This window comes from Zonotrichia albicollis, chromosome 1 (assembly GCF_047830755.1).
Source record: "Zonotrichia albicollis isolate bZonAlb1 chromosome 1, bZonAlb1.hap1, whole genome shotgun sequence".
Lineage (NCBI taxonomy): Eukaryota > Metazoa > Chordata > Aves > Passeriformes > Passerellidae > Zonotrichia > Zonotrichia albicollis.
The window spans coordinates 90,025,157-90,047,649 of NC_133819.1; the positions used below are offsets into that span (position 1 = coordinate 90,025,157).

A 22,493-nucleotide genomic window follows, 5' to 3' on the forward strand; every position below is an offset into this window, starting at 1 on the left:
AGAGATTAACTATTTGCTTTTTTGACCATGATTTTATCCTGATGACTCTGGAGATGGAATTAAGATTGACACAAGGTGGATTTCATACGAGGATCAAGGCCCCTGACTCTCAGAAGCATTATGAAACCAGTGAACATAAGTTTTGCTGAATCTTCTGAGAATGCAGAAGCAGCACTGAGTTTTCAGCTTTCAGCAGCAAACTGGACTGGCTGTGAGCACAAGCAAAGCAGTAATTGTCTAAGGTGGCAGGCTCCTGGACAGACAAAGTGCACATCCCTTAACATCTGTCCACCCTAATTTTGTCCATATTAGGACAGGGAAAACCAGGTTGTCTGAAAGCACTGCTGCCCCTAAAGTAGGAGTGGAAACTACTGGTAGAATGCCCAGTGCCAGCAGCTGTGATAGCTGACTGCTATCAGTCCCTGGAGGCAGCCAGATTAACAGCATGAATCCTCTGGATCTCTCCATTGCAATTCCCCACTTCTCTGTGGCAGGCAGAGGTGGCCCTGTCCCATCTGTTATTTTAGGAGGATTGACTGTCAGTTTTGTCTGACCTGTTCAAAAGTCTTGTGCTGGCTCTAGAATAAAAGGCATTTCAAATGTTTATAGTGAGGAATATTTTAAATGAGGAATAATCATGGCATTACTTATATTTAGAAATACAGGGAGCGTCTTTGGTCTCAATGTAGCATGCTACTCATTCCAAAATGCAGATGACTTTATCAGTGTTTGATTCTCCATCTCTGACTATCTCCACTTCTTCTTTTTCTACCCAAAGTTCTTTGTGAATTCAGCAGTGTAAATATTAAAACCAATTTTCGTTCAGGATGGATGGATGGTCGGTCTGCCATCACTTTCTGCTTTTGAGATTTGAATCACAAAGGTTCAGGTTTGACTTCCAAAATTCCCTGTGTTTGGAAGATTTTGGTAATTTCCATACCTTCTACCAATGGAATTTCCAGACATTACCAACTTGGTAGCTAAGTAGAAATTGTACATGGAACTTCCCAAGACCCTTCCACAACTGTCTGATTGATTTTTGAGCCCTGGAGCTTTGTTCCTTCAAACTGACCCTCAGACCTCACGAGATGGAAGTGAACCATTCCTTTAGATTTCCAAATTGTTCTCTTGGTCTCTTCTGGGCTTGTGCTATCCCCTCATGTTGCATATAGTGTTTTTCATAGTGGCAGAATTTTTGAAAGTAACCGCTTCTCAAGTTTCACAAATCAAGATAACTTTTTGTTTAATTAATTACTTTTTGTAATTGTTCATAAGCATCTCAGTGAACACATTACTGCATATTATAAAACCCCTTTTTTTCATCTCTATTAAGTCAAGGACTGTATTATGAGGCTTATGAGAATCAGTTTTGTCACTCCTTATTTCATTCTCCTTATGGCTTCTTCCTCTTTGGTATACTACTGCCCTAGGAGAGAGGAGAAACTTTCTGTGAGTTTTGCTCAGGCTCAGTCTAGGGCTGCACTCTAGCCAGTTCAGAGTCTTCCTTGTTCTTCCTATTTCTGGCATAATTCTGGTTATTTGCAGTTTTTTTTCCCAGATGGAACTTATTCCATGAGTAAGCAAGCTCTGATGTTTGTATGCACAGATCCCTGCCCTTCTTTGGGAAAAGGCTTTAAGCACTGTGGCTGGAGGCTTACTTCAGCTTTTTAGTTGGACAGTGGCTCCCATTATTTCAGTTGTCATTACTGTCAAGGAGCTTGATTAGTTTTTATATTAGTCCCCAGTAAAGACTGGATACTTGCTGTTCCAATGAACTATTAGGAAGCCACTCCAAAAAATAATGCTTCTTTGAGATTTTAAAGAAGAAAATGGTAGGTGATTTGAAATTATTTTTAGGTCTGAGATTAGTAGTGTATAAATGTTATTGGAACTTCATGCAATAAAACAGTAATTTCTTCTTTGTACCAGACAACTAGCAACTCCCCTTACACCTGCTGGTATACTTAGTCACTTTTTTGCAAATCAGCAGAAGCAAACTTCCCAAGGGCAGATTTGATGAAATGGCACACTCCCATGCATGTGAAAAATGACCTGCTACCTTTTCTCTGTAATAACCAAACACAGTGAGAGGCTGTTTGAAAACCCAGGGTTCACCCAGAACTGTGGAGTGTTGCTTTGCCAGCATGCAGGAGAAGAATTAGTTCATGGCTGTTAGAGATAATCCTTTCCCTGCTAGTAAAGTCATCCCAAGCCGGTGACCCTTTAAAAATAGGAAGGAATACTTGCCAGCTCTGGTCTTCTGTGACCCTGCTGGAAGAGAAATCCATGCCTCTAAACACCCTGTGCACCCTTCTTTGTTTTCTGCTGATAATCTACTGGTTTCACTCTGTTTCATCTTGTCTCTCCACTTCACCAGGCTGGCTGGGTGGTGAGACACTGCAAAGTTATGTTAAGCAAGACCTAAGGGCAGACATCCAAGTGCAAGACTGAGAGCAAAAGGGTATAAATAAAGCAATGACAAATTCGCTTCCAGAGTATGCTTAACCATTACTCCACTTCCAAGTATCCCATGAGGGATTTCTTTTGCACTGCTCTACAGTGAGAGCAGAAGATGGTGGATTCATAGTCAGTTTTCTCCCCAGGTGGTGAACTCATTTCTGCATGGCTTCCATCCCTACACGCCCTGTATTCCTTTGGGACTTTGCTTCTGGATGCACAGGCAAATACTATCATATCCTGTCTTGAGAGGGACACCTCAGACACTTGAAATGTTATTTCCATCTGAGCCTGGCAGGGAACTGTTAGTGAAATACTGCTGATTTTGCCTCCTGAGATTAGAACATGCACCAAGAGTGCATGTTCTCCTTTTACCCTTTGTCAGTCTGCTGACAAGCTGCCCCTGCCCATGAGATCCTTTAATTCTCATCATGCTCCACTGAGGTTATTTATACAATCATCATACCTCTATTATGAGATATCAGTTGTGTGTGTGAGTGTGTGTGTGTGTTCTGCAAGGTTCATGACCACTGTTACCTTAGTGACATTCTACACACCTCACACTTTAATAACATGGATATCTGATGCTGTGAAATTCATATGGTATGAGAGTTAATGCAACTTGTACCCAGTGTTTCAGATAGTGTCCTTTTGGAAGATCAGCTCCTCTCTGCTTTGCTGTATGTATAGGTAAAAAGTGCATTTTCTTCTGATCTAACTGCATGAGAATTCCAGGCAAAGAATATGACTTGTATAGAGCTATACCATAACTCCATTAAAAAAAAAAAAATCTTGGTTTTATCTTATCTTGCGCGTACAGTGCTCCTGGTTCCCTGCAGATACAGTCTCCCTTGATACAGAAACTCAGACACTGATTTTGAAGATAGAGTTCATTTTGGACTTTATTGAGGCAATAGACCTTGGTTTTGGCTGCCTTCAGAGGGCAGAATTTCATTGAAGCAGAGCTGATGTTGTAATCTTGGATGATGATGGCATTTGTGATTGTTCAGTGAGCCTTCCAAGGGATCAGCCCACTGCTCTGGGTTTGGACACAATTATTTTCATTCTGACAAAATTACTCATGGTGTGGAAGGAGATCACAACTATAGCTGGGGTAGATTTACATATTTCCTACCCATAAGATGTTTTATTGTTTGCATCATGTCCTGCATTTTTAGAATTTTTTAAGTCAGTGGAGTAAAAGGCCTGATTTTCTTTTCAGAAAGGTGTATGAGGTCAGCTGTCCAGAGATATTTTTCTCTTTGTAGCACTTGTAGGAAAAGAGGCAAATGTGTAGATTTTTAAAATTGTGCTAAAACAGACATCATAATGAGATTAAAATTTTAGAAAACAACTGGCTATGAATGAAAGACTTCTCCTCTTTTTCCTTCCCTAATTCATTTTTAAAAACCCAGCTTGGTACTTTTTTCCTGAAATGATACCTGTCTCTCTTTATGTGTACAAGATAGCTGTAAACCAAAATTATTCAATTAATTGAATGATGTGATGCAAATGCTGTATATGTGGGCTTTTATCCCCTTCCTCCCTCCCACTAATAAAGAAAAGAATTCCATGTTTAGGGGATTATACCACTAGGATCATGAGTTTAATGTGAAGCTCAAATAATTGGCATTGACTGTTTTATCAAACAAGAACAGAATTAGAATGGAAAATGCAACCTAGAGAAATGAGACAGAAGGCAGAAACTGAGGTGCAGGTTTTCTCCACTGCTGGTGTTTTTGTAATTGGTGGCCACAAAAGCATCTTTGTGAGATATTTTGCTTGGTGTGGTAGGCTGACCAAAGCAGGAGAGAGGTAGTGGGATCAAAAGCTTGCTCAGGCTTCCCAGTGACAGATATTTTCTGATGAAGAGGGCTCCTAACCACTCAATAGAGCTGTATGCTTTATGCCTCACTTACCACAGCTTTCTATTACAATCTCTGGTTTATTCAATCTAGTGAACTTGATTGTGCTTTCATTTTTTGGAGAACTAAATTTTTAGTGTTTATCTATTTGAAAGCAAGCCCTCGTAACTTATGGTATGGTGTCAGTTAAACATGGGCTTTTAGAACACAGTATTGACTATTCTTTCTTCAAACATTAGACTTTATTTCCAAATTTTGGATAGCTTTTTGTGCTTTTCTTTCTCTCTTTTTTTTTTTTTTTAATCTAGTGCATGGTGCTACCGCATTTGCAGTGTTTGATCCAAAAGAATCGAAGCCCATACTTAAGGAAAAGAATGGCATGAGGTTCATGAACCCCATAATTAGTTCCCCTTCCTAGCTCTAAGCAGTAATTAAATCTGTCACTTCTGCTCTGCTGATTCATTTATTTAGCTATTTAATTGCTCAGCTCAATACGTCTTTATCTCCGGAACTGCAACATTTTATTCAGGCTAAGGAGTAGCATAACCCATTATTATTTTTTTGTCCAAGGGCAGGGACATGTAAAAGAAAAGAACACTAATACTAGATGATTTGGTGGTGTTGTCAGTTTTCACTTATCAAATAAAACAGTATTTAAGGGAAAACTTCAACCAGTGCTTGAGGATAGCTTTCCGTACACAGGTTTCCTTCTCCAGGAAATTATGTCAAATACAAGGACCCAATGTATCTGATTCAGGTTTTTATTTCCATAATCAGTTAACTTAAAGCACTTCCAGGTAATGCATAATTCTCCATAAAATGAGTGCCTTTTTGGTAGAATATTTTATGACAGTTTAAAATTGCAAATATACATTAAATTGTTTATAAACTAAATAGTATATTTGCTTTGTACATTTTAGTTTTGGGACATTGCTCAGTCAAGGAAATTTCTGTCATCTGTCTCTTAGGTTTATCATCAAATGGAGCATTTTGATCTGAAAAGCAAATGGCATTTGGAATACTTTCACACTTGCAAAGACAACCCTTCTGAATATCCCTTTGTGAGGCATATATCCATACATGCAGTTTTTCTTATGCTACATTTTCATCAATCCTTAAGGGAGGTTGTAAGATTCCTCCACCATTTCTATCCATAGGTTGGAAAAGCTGGGGTAGGAAAGCAGCATGCAAAATGAAAAGGACCAGATCAAGACAGATCAATACAAACAGAGTCTTTTGTTGAAAGGTGAAATTTTTTTGTATTTTTATTTTTATAACCCTTTTAATTTTCCCTCTTTGAACTTGGGAATGACATACACAAAAATTAAAGATACAAAACTCACCCAGAATTCAGAGACAATCATCTTTTTCTGTCACTTCTAGCATCAGTAACTCAGTTCCACCAATTTGTTCATCTGCCTGGCTAGCTAAATTTTTATACCATGCACACAGGCTTGCATTTCACTCCATTGGTGATTTATTTTTGCTGTCTTGTTATTCAGTCACAACTATGCAGTTACTTAAGTCATTGCTCATGTTTTTGCCAAGTAAGCTTATTATTCTAAAAATCTTTTTCCTGCTTACCTGGAGCCGTTTTTGTTGTTGAGGATTATGTTGGAGGTTTTTTATTCCTTCAGTGAGACTTCTGTCCACTCTTTTGCAGTGCAACACTTGTTTGTACTGCTGCTGTGGCCGACTCACTCAGTTGGCCCTGGCTGAAATAGAGGCAGGAGCCCGTGTAAAGACCAGCCAGTGCAACTGGCAGGGTTAATTAGCCATATTGCATGGAACACCTTGGAAATTCAGCTGGATGTATTTCCATTACCCTGGCCGCTGTGCTGGGCTGCACAGACCTGCACCATGCCTGTGCCAGAGTGGGGACCTCTGCTTCCCTGTCCCTCATCATCAGGGAGGCTTTGTCAACCCATGGGCTGGCAGCCTTGGCCCAACAATGCTCAGTCTGTGTTGTACATGTTGGTGTTGTTGTTTTGCATCTGTGCACTCGGGGCTGCTCACAACTCTTTGTTGAAATAAAGAATATTTCTCTCTCTGCTGAATCTAGGAAGTCTGGAAATCTTGTGGGCAGTTTTGTTCTTGCAAGCCTGCACATTAGATTTTTGGACTAGGGTTTCATATGAGCTTCACTTAAATATTCTCTCTTTTAAATCAAGTGATATTCTAAAAGTACACTCTTTGTTACATTGGGCACATGCTCAAATTCAGGGAATTAATAAAGCAGCAAAAACCCTCTGTGACCATCCTTTGTGGATAAAGGTGATTTGAGAATAAGTCTGTATGTGAATTGGTTTAGTTTGAGAAAGCAGTGTTCACTACAGCATGACAAACAAGTGTGATCAGAAGAGGGCATGGGAATGAAATGGAAAAAATAACATGTATTTGTAGTAGAAGTCGATTTTTGAGTTGATGGAGACCTGACAGAGGAAATACAGGGTTAATTTCAGATGGCCATTATCTCGGTTCTAAAAGAACACGCAGTTGGTCAATAGGATTAACTACTTTTACACAGATTTGTACATAAACATTGAGGCACGAGACTTGGACATGAGCTGAGTGCCCTCCCTTTGCAATGATTACATTCTTGAACGTCTGGAGAGAGAATTAGGTGACAGTGGCTATTGGCTTCCCCTCAGATGAACCTAGCTGTTGTCATCCGGCCATCAACAGACTGGAAATTACTATCTCGAAGGCACTGCAGAGTTTACAAGCAGTCCTGGGGGACCGAAACCACTCCCTTCTCCCACTCTGCCCTCCCCATGCCAGCTACTTGCACAGTGTGAACTGGACATTTGTGAAGCAATCCAAAAGCCCAAGGTCCAGGCACTACTGATAGAGGCACTGTGCTTGACCAAGTGTGTGTTGGCTTTTTGTGAATTTTGTTGTTTGTTTGTTTTTTAGGTTTTTTTAGTTAGTTTTCAGCTCTAGTTCACTGTATAGTTAAAAACCTCAGGTTGTAGTTTCTCCTCACTCACAGCACTGGAATAATGTTAGTGTAAAATGCATCTAAATCAAATGACATTAAATCCTCCAGTCCTCATATAAACACACCCCTGTCTGTCCTGTATTAATATATTGGTTTACTTATTGGTGTATTGGGAACTTCTTGTTAATGTTTTAATTAACAAGGTAAGCCACCGCCTGTACTATTTGTGTGAGGCACAATATCTGTGGGGTTGGAGTCAACCTCTGCCCAGCCCTGGTCAGTGGACTTGGTTATATAAGGTGCACAGACTTGGGTACCTATAAATATTAGCGAGCAGCTGCCACAAAGGGATTGTGAACGAGCTGCTCTGGACCTCGAAAACATAATAGCTTGGCACCCAGAAATACACAACTTTGATAACATACTGCAAGGTCACGTACTGGGGGGAGAGGGTAAGAAGGTGGTGACTGCTTTTAATCTTTGTCTCTTTTTTCAAAAACAACCTGATTTTCTTGCTTTGTGTTGCTGGTATACATTGGATATTTACAATTTTTATCACATTAGGATATGACATTCCTGGCCTGGCCAGTGCTTTTGTTAGGATATTTATAGCAGCTTCTGGTCATTGTTGAGCAAAGGCGATTGCCCTGCCCTCTGGCCCTTTCTTAAGCAGATTTTGGGCAGAAGCTCCTCTCGTGTGGCACTAATTGAAGTGACTGGTGGAGGGGGTGTTGTGAGCGCACTTGTGCTCATCTGCCAGGGTATAAGCCAAGGGAGGAAGAGAGGATAAAACAGGGAGAAGGGAGGAAAGAGGAAGGAAAAAAAAAAAAAAAAAAAAAGAAAAAAAAAGGAGGGGAAGGAAAAAAAAAAAAAAAAAAGCCGGGCTTTGCCTGGCTCCGGCAGAGCGGAGGGCTGCAGGGCTGCCGGCCATCTGTCCGCGCAGGGCAGCACGGCGGGAGCAGCGCCCGGGAGGCGGGAGCGGAGCGGCTCCGCAGGTGGGTGCCGGCCCCGCGGGGGGCGCGGGCCGGCGCTGCAGGGTGGGCGCGGGGGAGGCTCTTTGTGCGCGGCCGCGGCGGGAACCGAGCGGGCCGCGCCGCCGGGCCGGGCCGGGCAGCGCCGGGCCAAGTCGGGAAAACTCCAGCTGCACAAGCGCGGGCACAACAAGTTGCGGTAGAAGTGCTCCGTGCGGAGATGGGGCTGGGTTATCCGCCGCACGAGTGAGCGGCGCTGAGGGAGACCCGTCAGGCACTGTCAGTCGGGAAGTGTGGGCTTCCCTCGGGTGAGTAACCCCGCCTGAGCCGGGGCTCTGGCGCTCGAAGGCGATGACATTATCCGGAGCCTGCTCGCTGTGTGCCCCCGGTTCTTGGTTTCCTGCAAGTTTAACGTGAAGCGCGGAGAGGCCGAGGAAGACCACAGGGATTGCGGAGGGATTAGGAAGGCAGAGGTTAGTAAGTTTCTGACGTGCTGTAAACCAGCATCACTGTCAGAGGCAACTAGTTTGGAATATTGTCCCATATTTTGGAATTTGTATTGGCATTGGAAGTTTTTGCGTTTCGTTCAAGTGTTAATGTTTCTGGAGGCTTTTCTTGCTGTTGCTTTTAAGTTGCTGTGTAAACTGCTTGAGAAAACAACCGGGTCGTCGCTCAGCGAGTTGTGCAGTGGGGGAAAAGTGAACTTCGAAGTGTGTGTTTCCTAAAGAAAAGTTCGAAAATATACAGTAGTTTTAAATTAACAGTAGTTTTAAATAATGGAGGGGTCTGGGCTTCATACCTCATCACTATGGTCATTGATATTATTATTTTTGAAAATGAAAGAAAAATTGTTCCTGTGTGCCTAAAATGATGTCTTAATGTCCTTTATGAATCTGTTTGAATGTCCTGTTAGTGGATATGGTTATGTTTAGTGTACAACTTGTGTTTGTGTTTCTGATGACCTTCCTAGTGCTACAGGAAAAATAAACACTCAGTTAATGCACATTACCTAAAGATATTTTTTAACAGCTCAGGCATAAGTTATATGCAAAATGCAGGCATAACTGGAAATTCCTTTGCATGTTTATCTTAAAGTGTTATAAATAAATAAATATCTGTTAGATGTGTGCGTACCATTCAGTCTAGCTGTAGTCCCTGTTTGTTTCTTTTGTATATGGCTCTAGAAGTAGAACAATAGTGAAAAGTGGAGTTGAGCAGCTGGTATCCCATTTGTCCATTGCTTATCCCTAAAAAGATTCCTGGTGCAAAGTTCATGAACTATCACTGAGAATGGTTCAAAGCCGAGTCCAGGAATTGGCCTTGCTGAAATCTGTCAAGAGTTTATAAAAATGAGCAGAAAAGCGAGGTTTGCTTCCTCATAAACCTCTTAAGAAATATGTCCTCTATCTAGTATGCTACTCCCTGTATCCAAGGCAAGGGAAAACCTTGGCAATATGTGGATATTGCTCCATACCGTCCTTATCTATAATCAGGCAAACAAAAATATTTTTATTTCTTTATTCTGGAATAGCTGGTTTCTTACAGAAGACCTTGCCTTCTGTCTTTCTCTCATCTGTGTCCTTGCTGCAAAAAAACAAGTCCTCAAGAATATAAGCATTTGTTTTATTGGTTATATTCCTTATCTCTCCTGCCTTCCAATTTATGCTGGTTTAAATATTTCTGTAATATTGAAGTCAGTTGCCATTACTTCCTTCAAGGACCCTGTTTAAACACATTTGTAGAGTGTGTGCGCTATGATAACGTGTAGCACCATGGATATATTTAGTTTTATTCTTACATGGTTCCATCTATTTCTCTTGTTACTTCAGAGAAGCAAGAAACATGATGAATGCTCTATTAGTGGTATTGGTAAGGAATACATTAACGCGAGTGCACGGTCAGTAAGAAAATGTTTTTATTTGAAAGCTTCTCATACCAGACAGCGTACTAATAATCATAACCTGTGCCACATATCTTCAGTACTTGATTGCATTTGCTTTTAGATTGTTTATAAATACAGCTTTTATTTAGAATAGCTGCATTTTCACCAAATGCCCGGGCTCCTTGTTCCTTTTCAGCCTTTGCAGCCTCAGAATGCTGCAGGAATTTGCTGGGCAAAGAACTGGGTGTCCGTGGGATAGGCAGTTCAGGATGCAGCACTTCTCAGAAGCCAGCCTCGGTGTTGTAGGAGACTGAGGTCTGATAATAAAGTCAAGTGAAATGTGGTATTAAAAATATAAGTCAAATCCGAAGACTGCTGTGTTGGTTGGGTACCCAAGAGCAAGCTGGAATAGCCACTCTGACAGATAAGTGAAAATGCAGGGAGCGACTTTTGCAAGCCATGAGGGAAAGCGCTCAGCTCTCTGCGTGGGAAGCCGCTTTCCACAGATCCATCCCAGGGGAAGAGGCTGTCCTGGTGAAAGGACAGGGGTTCACATCCCTCATGCTCAGCACCCAGGGAGAAGGACAGGACATGGGGAAGCAGAGGGTGAGGTGGCCCTCCTATTAGGAGTGCTGAGAGCCTGTCCAAGCCTGCTTGGCAGGGACAATTCCAGAGGGACCCTGCAGCAGGACGTGGGTGTATCACTGCAGTTGAAAGTTGTGGAGCAGCTTGCAAAGTTAATGGGGGACGTGACTGCGGCCACAGTTGTGTGGCAGAAAGGGAAAAGAGGTATTTGTGGGAGGGAAGGGTTTTGGAGTGTCAGATGTTGTGGCAAAACACATGGCGGTCATGGTGTCATGTTTTTAAGGTGGAAGAGAGATCAGAGGTCTGGTGGAGCAAGCAGTAAAGGCAGGCAGATGACACTAGCAGCCAAAGGTCTTAATGCTACCGCAGGGAGGCTTTGCAGCTGGATGGATGACCCAATTTGAGTGCTTTGGAAAGAGTGAGTCAGGAGCTGGGAAGAACCATTGAGGATCCTGTTTGTCATCATGGACCAAGGAAGAAGCATTGGGCAGCTGAGCTGAGGGCAGATGACGTGCAGTAATTATAACTGGGGTGCAGCACGAGGGCTGACAGCCGGGAGACAGGGGCACAGTGAATAATCTTTAGCCTTTTCTGTGGCATATGTGAAATTGGGAAGACAAACTTAGAGTTCAAAGCAAAACTTAAGGATAGCAACCAAAATGATTCTGTAGCACTGAAGCTTTTTACTTTCTTTGTTTGTCTCTCAGTTAGTGGGATCTCCATCTACTGATGTTTGTAACAATATCGTGATTGGGGATTGTAGAATGCACAGAAATTAATTTTCATAGACTTTTCCAGATCATTTTCCTTTAAAAGGGACCTAGTTGCACTTTTAATAACAGATGCACTCTGTTGTAATCATTTGCTAAGCAACAGGCTCACTGTGCTGCCCATGAAGCACAAAAGCAAGGGAGGCTTTGACATGTCACGTAAAGCTTACATAAAGTTTGTGAACAGCAGCAGAAAGAGTGAGTGATGAATGCTTTTGGTTTTGTTCCTTACATGAAAATAGTTTATAGTTGGGTATTTTTCTCTGCTGGCTGCCATCAGCAATAGAAGTATCAACAGGAGAAAAATGGGTCGCTTGGGTTTTAGCATTAAGCAGCAAATCCAGGGCCAATAGGATTTAGCCGGGATGTTAAGGTTTATTCAGTGCATTTAGTTAATGAAGTTGGGGAGGGGAGGAAGAAGGAAAAAGTCGGTGTCTGGGCTTGGGGGAAGGGATGAAATAGCCTGCTGCCACCGAGTGCATCCTGCGGTGACTCCTCCTGATTGATAGATGCTCCACAAGACAAAAACAACTCAGCAAAGGAGGTTTTAATTAAAAAACAGCAGCTCAATGCCAGCTCTTTTGGATTAAAATCAAGCAGAAAATCTTTGTAACAGACGTCTACTTGGTCTTAAGGGTGTGTGTTTTTACCCCTAAAGGTGTAGTGTCCATCAGCTGGGTGGGAGGGAAGATGGAGATAATAATACATGCAAGCATCCTTGAAGTGGCCATAGAGCCATGGGGATATTCAGCAAGAGCAATTGTGTGTTAATATTCATCAGTGAGGCACAGAAGTCAAGTTCAGGCTAAAAAACTCCCTTTTGAGCATTCTGCCAGATTTCTAGCAGACAGCCCATCATCCCCTACGCACACGGGTGGCCCTTCGCTGTGCTCACCCGTATTCTGAAGCCTTTGTGTCCCCTGCCAGAGGCTGTCATCTTGTGTACACACATGCTGTTCAGCATCTTGACTTGCTTTCTGAGCCCTGAAAGCCTTCAGCACAGAGACACAAAAAACAATTAGCACAGAAAGTCATTGTTATTTAAAATATAAAGGGCTATTATCTATATGTCCAAAAAAAAAATTTGCAAATCTACGTGAATTGATCTCTTCCCCCAAGGGAGTTAGTTTGTTGGGTTTTTTAATTCTAGTTCTCTGATTCTGGCTCCCCCTTGTATCAGACCTTGTTTTCCCCAAAGCTATAATGGTCATTTCGAGTTGGATGAAGTTTCTTTCTCCCGTGCACCTCCTCAGATGTCTGTGCTTGACCATAGTGTCTCAACACTGCTGGGAGTCACTGAGCAGCAATTCACACTGTCAGGGCTCAGCCACTGACCTCAGCAGACTTTCCTCCTATGGAGAATGTGGGCATCGGTAGCAGGGTCTGACTAACAGTATAAAATAAATAAGCAGCAGGTTTGCAAAATTAATAAAGGTACCTGTTGTTCTTGGCGTAATCTAGTTGCTCAGACAGCCTATAGATGCAATTCTGTGAGGAGGGTGCTGCAATATTTCTTAGTAGGATTTGTTGCAGTGACACCTGAAAACTTTCACAAAAATGGTCTGGAGAAAAACTTGAATGTGTGATTTTTGTTGTGAGGTTTTTTTGGGGATTTTTTTGATCTAACAAACATTTTTAAGATAAATATTTTAAAATCCTAATTTCAAAATGAAGTAGTGAAAATGCTTAGGAAAACACTGTATGGAATAGTTTAGGCACATAACTGTAATAAGAAAGAAAGAATTTGATTTCATAAAAATTAAGCAATCCAACACAAGGACTTGACTGTGATGCTTACAGCAGGGCTTTATGAATGTTCAGCCAGCTTTTAGAAAATGGGGGTGGCTGTATCAGAACAGCAGTCCCAGGCATGGCAGCAAGAGTCTGGGCAGCTGCACACAGAGAATGTGGAGGTCTAGGAAAACACTTCTGTCATCTTTTATATACAAATAGGTATATGTTTGTTGCTAAACAAATACAGATGTTATTGCTGATCTTAGGATTTTATTAAATGAAATCTCAACAGTCTGATTGTCTCAGTGGCAACAAGGGAAGCATATTATCCCACATGCAGAACATGCTACAGAAAAGTGCAGAGGGATACACCCCCCAAAAAATGAATACTTTTCGATGTATCTACATGGTAATGAAGTGTTTGGTGCAATGTCCGCACCATCTAGTCCTGTATTTATGGTGGCCTATTACCTTTACCTCTGTTGGCATATTTTTTCTTGTCAGTGGGCAATAAAGCACCTATTCACCATTTGAGCCTAAACAACTAGAAGGATAGAATCTGAGACTTGAAGACCAGAAAATGACTTTTATGTGATTTTATTCATTTAATGAAACCGTGTGCATACCTTAAGGATCTCATTAGCATAGTTCTAGCTACATGCCAGCATCAACCCAGAAGAGCAAACAGAAAATCACTGGCTGTGTTTTAATATTAAACATTTTATGGAGTAACAGCAGAGATTTTACATGAAAAGGCTGCGAAACATTGGGGGCTAATGCAACCTTTGTAAATGCTGCAAACCCACTCAATAATTACTATATAGGCTCAATAATTGCCATATAGTACTGAATTAAATACTGAAGGTCTTTGATCTTCACAGATCTGGTGGAGGTTTCCTTACATATGATCAAAGTGATTTAAAAAACTGTTCTCTTTCTTTATAAGTGTATGCTGTACCTGTGAGAGTAAATTAAAATAAAATGTTTTGCTCCTGCAGATAGTAAGACGTGAGAGTTCTACCTTTGTTCTACTAGACAAGTTTATAGTATTCATTCACAGTGGTGAGAATCAGCTTTGGAGTTCCAAGTCTTTTTAATTCAGAGAAGTTTAGATAGGTGGATTTTGATTGAGCAGTAGGGAACATCAAAAGTTACACTGTTAGATTTCTCTGTGAAGAACAAGGGCTCTGCAGACACCAAGAGAGAGATGCACTTTGTTTCCCCCTTCCTCCTTTCCCCATCAGCATTCACAGTGCACAAGTGGAGATGCCTGCTAGGTATTGAAGAGGCTGTCACTGTTAATTTACTGTGAGCATCCCACAGTGGCTGGGGTGGGGCGGAGAAAGCTGAATAAAAATTATAAGCGCTTTTGAAACTGGCTTGTAACAAAGTCCAATGTCCCTTCAGTGTTCCTAATATCAGATAAGTAAGATTCCCAGAATCTGAACCTATGTTTTGAAATGCTGCTTAAATTTTGGAAGCTTCTCTTTTTTCTGTAGGAATGATATTTTTCTGATAAAAGACTCCAGCATAAGCCATGATAGTGAAACCTCCTAAAGCTGTTATTTTTCCATTGACTAGAGCAGATCCCAGTCCTGACAGAAATGGAGCTGCACTTGGAGGTGTCTTTCCCACACTTCCAACCAGTGTTGCTGTTGGCCTCCTGTTTGCTTACAGGAACCTGAATTGCCAGTATATCTCTAGAAGCTTCAGTACCAATTAATCTGTTGGCGTGTCCTGTTACAACTTAATATGTGACATCGTGGTATTCCTCCTCTTACTGGTAGCTAATTTGCATTTCTGAGTGATTTCCCCCATGTCTTGAATAGCATGCTTTTAGAAGGCACTGATCTTGAGCTGTGGCACAGTAACTTCAGGGATACCTATTGTTATTCCTGGCTGTGGAGCAGAATGCATCCGCTTAAACACTGGAAGTGCAAATTGCTTCTCTCTGCAGCTATTAAGACTGTCATGACTGAGTGTAAGAGTAGTTCACCTCTTTTGTTCTGTGTTGCTGCAGAGTAGGATCACATCCATGGCCAGTTGCTGAGTTCCAGCTAATGAGTGATCCCTCTCAGTGGTACTTCCTTGCCAGTGGGTGAAAAAAGCTCCTTGTAGTGTGAATGTATTTAATTGTGCTTGGATGACACTTTCTGATTACTCAGAACCATCCTTCCTCTCTTTCTGGTTTCTAGTTTCAGTGAAAAGATGATAAAAGGCAGAAGTATGACCATTTAAGTGTCCTATCTTGATATTTCCATGTTTTCTGTTATTACCCTTTTTCGGTCAATGGTAGCCTTAGCTACATTTACCTTGTTTGCTTTGGTTTTTGACTGAGCAATTGTATGAACACCCCTTGTGGTGGATTACATTTATATGTGTACATATACGTATATATATGCATGTATATATCCAGTTTTGTTGGTAGTTACTTCGTGACCCCAGACTTGCTAGCAGGAGATTGCTGACACACAGTTTGGACTTTGGGCTGTGCCTTGTCATTCCTGGCTTTCCTTTTAGGGTGATCTCCTAACCAGGACCTATTCACTTTTAATCCCGTTTATCATCTGAAAAGAAATCTCCCAGCACCGTGACCTTTCCTTGCCTGTTTTACTTCTGGTTAAGAAACAACCCCAATCATGTTTTGAGTGGGTGTGTGGAGTTACTGGGCTGCTGGCAATAAAATGCAAGAGAGGCCTTACAAAAAAAGTGTACAGGAATCTATTTTACTGTGATTTTATTAAACACAGATTCTTCTGCACCGATGGATGGGCTTTTACTTGGCTCAGGTGTAAAGGGCCTGCCAATATATGTCTAAACCCTTCTAAAGCAACTTGAATTTCCCTAGGAGAAATGCACTAAAGTTCCTAGGAAAATGGAGTTTTCTTTTACCTTGTGACCTTCCTGATTTCCCATCCCTAGACATGAATGAGCCAGTCTCCAGTGAATATTATTATTATTATTATTATTATTATTATTATTATTATTATTATTATTATTATTATTATTATTATTATTATTATTATTATTAAATAAAGTTAAAAGCAGATCATGTATATATTGAGGGATAAATAAAAATGTAAGTGGCTATAATGGGGGTTGCCTATGGCTACTAATAAAATGTCACCTACATTTTAGTTCTGAATGCTTCTGAGATCATACTTAAAAATACGTCAAAATGCAATTCTCTCAATTAAAATATAGCTGAGCTGCCCGGAAAATAATGTTATTTCTAAATAATATATTTAAAATATACAGGACAAGCTTGAAAGATTGCAGATACACCTTAAATCAATTTAATTTCTAGTTCCTCTGCCCCTAATGCAATTCACATTTTTCATATACGTTTATTTTATTACATGAGGGGATTATTTTATGAAGAGTTTGAGCTTTTTGCACAATCCTTTCTTGCTTGTGTTGATTTCAGAGATATTAATTCTTACTCAATTGAAAAAAAATAACTGGAATCTTTAATTACAACTTTCTCAGGTTTATACTACATTAAATTTTTTGCATGCATTTGTTTCTAGAATGTGGGCAAATTGGGCAAAAGGTGTGCTTATGTTTGCCCCAGTTTAAAAGGAAACTAATTTTCACTGTTACTGGTGCTTTCTGAAAAAAGGTTTGAGAAACTTTGTTGCTTGGAATAACCACAGAAATGTTTCAGTTTAAGTTGTTTTGGATTGGTACTTTTATTTTCCAAATAGTACTTGCAGTTTTTGGGGGGTTGGGAATAGCCACAGAATAAAACCACTTTGCCCCTGCAAATATGTCTAAAGTTAAGGGCAAAGACTTTTTTAAAATCACATCAGCATAGATTCAGTCTAGTGATGAGTTTTGCTCAGCATGTCTTCTGCTGCAAACCTTATTTCAAGAGATTATTAGTCAAATTTGAAAAGTGTGCAGACATCTCTTGCAGAAAACTGATAATCTGCCTAATGAACCTCAGCACTCTGGGTAAAGCCAATGAACAGGGTGTGTACTTGAATGCATTTCATTAAGAACATTTTTTAGGGTGGATGTCAAATGGATAGGCTATGGTAATAAACAAAAATGGGGTTGTGGCTCATGTTTGAGGCAAGCTTTCATGTCATTTGCCCTGAATAGCTGCTGCCTGTAAAAGTCTCTCTATAATTCTCATACAAAAGAGGAGCTTACAGAAATGTGTTTGTTCAAATAAATACCTTTTTTAATTTATTATGTGTAATCAACAAGGTATGACATCATGTACATTAATTTTAACCTTTCATTGTTCAGTTAATACTTGGTCAAATTCAGTAGTTTTGTGCAAGCACTGAGCACCTAATTTGCATACCTATGGTTCGTATATATGCATAGTGACTTTGTGACAAAAATGGTATTAAAGGAGATTCTGAGTCATAAATATCTTCCTTTTATTGTCAATCTGAAGTGTCATTGATCTGTATTCCTAGCCAGAAATGATCTTGTGCTTGTAACTAGTTCTGTTTTAATATGGTTTACCTGGTTCGTTTTTGCAAATTGAAACAGCTATTTCAGTTTATTCCACTGATTTGCTGCCTTACATCTTTTGAACAGACTGTGAAGGTTTTCCTGAATTTTAACATGTGTACAGAAGATCAAACATGATAAAAGTCCAAGCTGTAGGTAGCCTTGCCCAGTTGTAACAAACAAGGAAGATGCTGAGGATGAGATGTCCACAAAATCCCTGACAGAATTTCTCCTTGATTAATCCGTTGAAGCAGTAGAATGAGAACAGATTGCGGTCTAATCCCTGAGGATTTCTGGGATCTTCTGTCCTCCTACATCCAGTTTTTGTGATAACACAATGATGTTCCCATACTCTGCTACTGACTTTGGCTACAAAATGGCATCTCATTGTGAAAGCGGTGTGTAATTCTGCTCCACCTTGTATCTGGATGAGAACTTTTTCTCCAAGTAAAAAGTGATTGGACGAGAGGAATCAGCTTCTGTTGTGCCAGGAGAGGTTTAGATTAGATATCAGGAAAAAAGTTACTTACTGAAAGGGTTATCTGGCACGGGAACATGCTGCCCAGGGAAGGGTTTTTTCACTACCCTTGGAGGTACTTAAATGCCATGTAGATGTGACACTGAGGGACATGGTCTTACTGATGGTCTTGGCAGTCCTGTGTTAATGGTTGGACACAATGATCTTAAGAATCTTTTCCAGCCTTATGGATTCTGTGTTTCTATTGTCTGTGGAAATTGTGTTTTCATAGGCTTTGTCTTCTCCATCCATTTCTCCTAACTTTCACTGCCCTCTTCAGAGCTTCTGAGTTTTAAACCTGGATGTCTCCTTCTGCTGGGGTAAAAGGAGAAAGGATCGAGTTTGCAAAGATACAGTGTCTCAGTGGAAAGTGAGTGTGGTATGTCCATGAGATTGGAAATGGAGAGTTAAAATCTTTGCAGTATGTGTGGATAGAAAAAGCTTACCTTGGTGTGTGGATTTTTTCCACATCCCTGAGAGGAGATAATATTTTTATTGATGTAGGAAAGTTTAGTGGTTAGTACAGGAACTACTGCGTCCATCACCACTTTGCTTCAGTAGGAATAAACTTTTCAAAACTTGTGTATTTTCATTTCAACCATTTGGAATGTTCAGCCATGAAATAACTAAAAGATCATATTCTAGGCAGACTTTCCCCCTCATTCCCCATTCAAAGCAGCCTTCTGGATCTCATGTTAATCATAAGGCCAGCTTCTTGTCATTTTGTAGATCTCTGGTGGTCTGTTGAATGTATTAGAAAAGTCACATTGGAGATCGAAGATTATTTTGGAAGCCTGATGTGTTTACAGGAGAAGCTGATCTTCTGTGTGCATGTATCCACTTTTTTCAGTTTTGAGGTAAATCTCTACTTATTCATTCCGATTTATATGAGAATGTATGTCTTACATTGATGCTATTTGAAAATTTGCAAGTTGGAATAATTGGGAGCAAGTCTTTTCTTGCTGTTTGAGGCACATCCTGGGCACCCAATGTTCCCAGTCTTAAAGTGCTATGATGGGTCATTTTCCATGTTAATGCCATTTTTCCTGTCTGTGGTTAATTTTAACCACCTGCCTCCCCTAAGGTGGAGGAGGAGGAAATAAAATTACTTCTTGTAGACAACCTGTTTTCTAAGTTTATACTCAACTTCGATGTCTCCTTTGAATTGATCTCTGTTTTTGGGCACCCAGAAGCCAAAACAAACCCCAGTTCATTTGGCAGATGGCCACAGGAGTGGGTTGTGTCCTGCGAGGCCCAAGACTCACCTGTTTTACTTGGAACTGCCACATGTGTGAAGTGACTCCACCTTGGTTAAAATGCAATCATTTTGCATACTGCTGTGGGGTATTAAGTTTTGCAAATGTGTGGCCTACATTCTTCTGTTCAGTTTTTCCTTCTTTAGCTCAAGGAAGTTGCTTGTCATCTTACCCTGTACCAGGACTCTCAATAATTCTCTTCTTTCATCTATATTGTTACCTGTAAGTTATTTATAGACTATGATCATATTCTGCTCAATCCTCTTTTCTGGATTATAGAACTTTAGCTTCCTTAGTCTGTCTTCATATTGAGTGTCTTATCCTCCAATTCCTATATCATTTAAGTTAGCCTTCTTTGTATATGCCTAGTTATTTTATATCATTTTTTGCAATATGTGAAGATAAGAGCTGCATGTGACATTCCATTTGTGGTCACATCATGACTTTGTACTCTGGAATGATTACCTCCTTGGATTTATATGAGATACATGCACATCAAAGACCAGCAGTCGCTTCTCCTGCAAACAGATCAAATTTGCAAAATAATCTTCAATCTCCAATCAAATATTGAACCTTTTTTCAGATGGCATCATGTGCTTCTAAACATTTGATATCACTTATATTCCAGTGTAAAGCAAGAATAGCTTTACTTATTGTGAGTAAACATTTCCTTGTTTTCTGCTTCCACACATTTCAGATGTCTGTGGATTACTGTTCTCTTGTAGACAAAGACAAATCAAATGGGAAGGTGCAAAATATTTCGCCCAAAGTTCATGAGCTTAATGCTTAAAAAAAAATTTAATCTTTACTGGAAATATGTTTGGGTTTTGGTTAATTATCAGTAGTTGTTTTTTTTTTTTATTTCAAGAGAGCAACAAAATAATAGTTTTAAAATAGAAAGAAAAGAATTGCACATAAGACTAGCTGCTGGTAGGACTCCCACAAAATCAACTTCAGTTTCTGTGCTTAGGAGGCCTCTAAATTTTCAGATACTTGCTTGGTTTGGTTCCTCACTCCACACTTATGCCCTCAGTGCATCAAACCTCTGAACTGTCTAATTTATCTATCTTGAATTCAAAATGTTTTCAGTTTGTATGAACCAACAATGAATTACATTCATAAATCAAATTACATAGAAATGTCATGTGGTTTTATTAATGACATCTCTCGTAACTTTTATAATTAAAAAATCTTTATTTTAGCTTACTGTAATTTACTCGTAGTGTACATTTTCCAACTCAGTAGTCTTTTTCAGCTAAATTTATCCTACTTGTCTAATTCTTTCTCTACTGCTACTGCTCCTCCCTTGAGTAACATTTAGAACCTTTTACTTCCTTCCAGAGCTGCTTATCTGTGGAAAAGCTCACACTACTGGCATCTTGTATACTTGCTTGAGTGAATCCTAGAATTTCAGAACTAGCAGAAAATCAGTTTGTTGCTTGATTATCAAATTCATCTACCCATTCAGGTGTAAACTCTTAAAAGATTATGTGCCAATTATATCACCACTGGTTTCTTATTCTTCCCATCCAGGTTTAGCATTGTCCTAAGTGGTCTCATTTCTTATTCACTTTCATACTAGTCTGTGCCAGAGATTAATTTGTTTCATCATCTTCAATTGGAAAAAATTAAACATTGCTGTAATATTTAAGAAATATTTTGCTGCAGGGATTACTCTTGTTTTAATTCAGGGGAAGGTTGAGTAAGGCAAGCTGTCTTTAAAATGTGCTTGCTTCCTCCTGTGGTGGAGGTCCTTGCCAATTCTGGCAAATCCATTTTGACTGCTAGGTTATACTGGTTATTTAATATAGTAGTTTAAAAAGTTTTAAATGCTTAAAGTGCTTTAAGATTAGTGCCAGATGGAATGTCATTAAGTAGTCTAATGAATCCAGTGTGTTCCCTTTTGAAGTTTGCAGTCACCGAGATCTGTGAGAAGAGTGTTAGTACTGCAAAGTTGAAATGCAGTCCAAAGGAAGCCCAAGGAAAAAGGGAAGTACTGCAAAAATTGAACTGGAATTAGAAAGTAACAGGATTCAGGGAGAAAATTTAAGCCATTTGGAGGAAGTTTTCAAACCCCAGTACTGGAGTCTTATACCTTATTGCCACTGAATCTGCGGAGACATGGCTTCGATTACCATCTGCTCGGAATGAGTGGCTGCTTCCTAAAGTCTGTCTTGGGCTATTGGATGGGAGTTTGTCTTGCCAGACTGTGCAGGGAGCCGAGGGGCTCAGGATGGTTATTCCTGGTTTGCTTCCCTGATCTGTAGAACAGGTCTCTTGAATGCCCATGGCATTGCTGTTAACAGAAGGGTGGGGAGGGGCATTCCAGAGGATGAGTGCATTCATGAGTGCCTGAATTTGGGATATTGAAGGGGCTAGTTATTTATTTCATGTATTTACTTCATGTCATTTCAGATTAATGATCTGCCTAGGAGGTTTGTGCTGTAGTACGTAAATAGCTAAAGAAAAATGTGTGGTGAAAGACAGACATGTAGAGAGATAACAGGTTCTCCAGATCAAAAGAAGCCATTTGGTTTCTACTTGTACTGCTGAAACTCCCTGTATTGTTTGGTTTCCGAAACAATTGATGATGCCATGTTACTGTGGCCGGGGGCAAAAGCCTGGGAGTGTCCTTCCAGCCCTGCAGATCTGTCTGGCATCTGGAGACGAGGCCAGGGAGCAGAAAGTGTGAGTGGGCTCCACACCACAAGTGTGCATCCCCATGGTATTTATAGGCGCTTACAGCACTGTTAGAAGGCAAGGCATGTGTGGGGAGCATGTGACCATGCTGCTTGTGGCTGAATTGCCAGAGAGAGAGGAGTGTATTTTGGAGCTTCTTATTTTGGTTGGGTTTTGATTTGGTTGGGTTTTCGTTTTTCTGCATTTTGGGGCTTTTAAAAATTTTTCTCTCCTTTTTCTTTTTTTTTTTTTTAACAAAACCACATGGCTTGGTTAGTCTGCTGAGAGCAGGCAGTTGTGCTCCATGGACTGGTTGTTGTCTTATGTCTGTACCTTCTGGGATAAGCAGAAGTGGCCATTCCACAG

General features: G+C 40.3%; 1 protein-coding gene across 31 annotated transcripts in view; it reads left to right on the forward strand.

Moving 5' to 3' along the window:
- The window catches only part of LOC102071518 (poly(rC)-binding protein 3), a 502,832-nt gene that overhangs the window by 352,415 nt on the left and 127,924 nt on the right, over nt 1-22,493 (forward strand). The window contains exon 1 of one of the 31 annotated variants that reach the window (XM_014264262.3): nt 8,107-8,258. The exons of 28 other annotated variants lie outside the window; for them this stretch is intronic. The gene's annotated coding sequence lies outside the window, so the exon portion shown is untranslated. 2 more of the 31 variants (XM_074546668.1, XM_014264261.3) reach the window with 2 other exon arrangements.